Consider the following 2,231-nt stretch of genomic DNA (forward strand, 5'->3'; position numbering starts at 1 on the left):
AGGCACAAATAAGCACAAAGTAATTAGAGGATTGTTTTTTTTTTTTTTTTTCCATTTTCTCATGTCTCCTAAGGAGGAAAACAGGGCGGGTAATTAATTACAGGATCTCTTTGGCAGACTGGGTGAGAGGGGAAATCTGTGTGTACTGCAAAATTAATAAAGCTGATTCCATCACAACTGTATGAACATCTCAGTTAAGGATGTGTATGGGGACTTCTCTGGTGGTTCAGTTGTTAAGAATCCGCCTTCCAATGCAAGGGATGCAGGTTGGACCCCTAGTTGGGAAAGCTAAAATCCCACAGGACAGAGGACTACTAAGACTCCGTGCTACGACTGCTGAGCCTGTGAGCCACAATGAGATCCCGTGTGCTGCAACGAAGACCCAGCACAGCCAAAATAAGTATTTTAAAATATAATAATAAAACAGAAAGTTCTTTATTGGCTGATCACATAACGGCTAGCCCTTGGTCCAAAATCTGGTTTGTGCGAATGATTGTAGGTAGGAATCGGCTTTTCATTTCCCATGCAACCACGGAAAATGGATTATAGCTTATATTGTTGTAAATCATTTAAATGTCCTTCACCTACGGATTCTGGAATCATTCTTAAGGAATGTGGGGGCAGTGAGTGCCCTTTCCGGAATCTGAAGTGAGACTCACATTTGCCCTGCGTTCTTTTTTCTTTCCACCGTCTTCACCATGGAACCTGGGGAAGGGACCCTTCTCTGCAGACTGGCCATCCTCCTTCTGCACATAAACAGACCCAGAAGGAGGAGCTGTAACACATATGAGAGTGAGCTAGTATATTGGTTGAACGCTTCTTCTTGGAAAGCAGAAACCTGAACAAGTCAACTGAGGCAACATAGGAAATTTATTGGCTCAGATGATTTGGAAACTCAGGGATAATGCTGATTTTAGATGCCAGGTTATCAACCCCAGTGAAAATGAGGTATTCTGATTACTCTGGCAGAGACGTCTTTGGGAGGTGTACTTAGATTTGCCTTGCTGGACTAGCAAAGAAAATTGCACTATTGCATGTCATATTTTACTATATATTGTAAAAATCATGTGGAAACTAATGTTACTTCTTTTCATTGTCTGCTTTTGTCTTCCTTTCCCTCCTTTTTTGTGGTTTGGGTATAGATTCTTAAGGGCTTCCCTCGTGGCTCAGACAGTGGGGAGTCCACCTGCAATGCAGGAGACCTGGGTTCGATCCCTGGGTTGGGAAGATCCCCTGGAGGAGGGCATGGCAACCCATTCCAGTATTCTTGCCTGGAGAATCCCATGGACAGAGGAGCCTGGTGGGCTACAGCTCATGGGGTCACAAAGAGTCGGACATGACTGAGCGACTAAGCATAGCACAGCACACAGATCCTTAAATATCCTCAAATATGTTACATGCTTTCTATTTCACTTATCACGGTGCTGCGTACATCACATGCCCATCTTTGAACCATTTACCATGACCAGAGGGATGAGCATATTCATTGGTCAGCCTGGAGCACATGACCACTCTTGAGTTGAGAGCAGAGTGGCATCACCATTCACAGTTGTATCAGGACCACATGACCAGGGGAGGATGCAGGGAGCAAACAACGTGTATCTATTGTACCCATCCTTGTATTGTATCTTTTCTGTTGAGAAATGTAATTGTTATGACTAAACTGATTCCTTCTGGCTAATTCCTTTCCTCTTTTGCCAGCTGGTCAGAATCTTTTCATGTTTATCCTCCAATAAAAGGCAACAGTTAAATTCTTCAAGAGATGGGAATACCAGACCACCTGACCTGCCTCTTGAGAAACCTATATGCAGGTCAGGAAGCAACAGTTAGAACTGGACATGGAACAACAGACTGGTTCCAAATGGGAAAAGGAGTACGTCAAGGCTGTATATTGTCACCCTGCTTATTTAACTTATATGCAGAGTACATCATGAGAAATGCTGCGCTGGAAGAAGCACAAGCTGGAATCAAGATTGCCAGGAGAAATATCAATAACCTCAGATATGCAGATGACACCACCCTTATGGCAGAAAGTGAAGAGGAACTAAAAAGCCTCTTGATGAAAGTGAAAGAGGAGAGTGAAAAAGTTGGCTTAAAGCTCAACATTCAGAAAACTAAGATCATGGCATCTGGTCCCATCACTTCATGGCAGATAGATGGGGAAACAGTGGAAAGAGTGTCAGACTTTATTTTTTTGGGCTCCAAAATCACTGCAGATGGTGATTGCAGCC

Source organism: Dama dama, chromosome 16, assembly GCF_033118175.1.
Source record: "Dama dama isolate Ldn47 chromosome 16, ASM3311817v1, whole genome shotgun sequence".
Classification (NCBI taxonomy): Eukaryota; Metazoa; Chordata; class Mammalia; order Artiodactyla; family Cervidae; genus Dama; species Dama dama.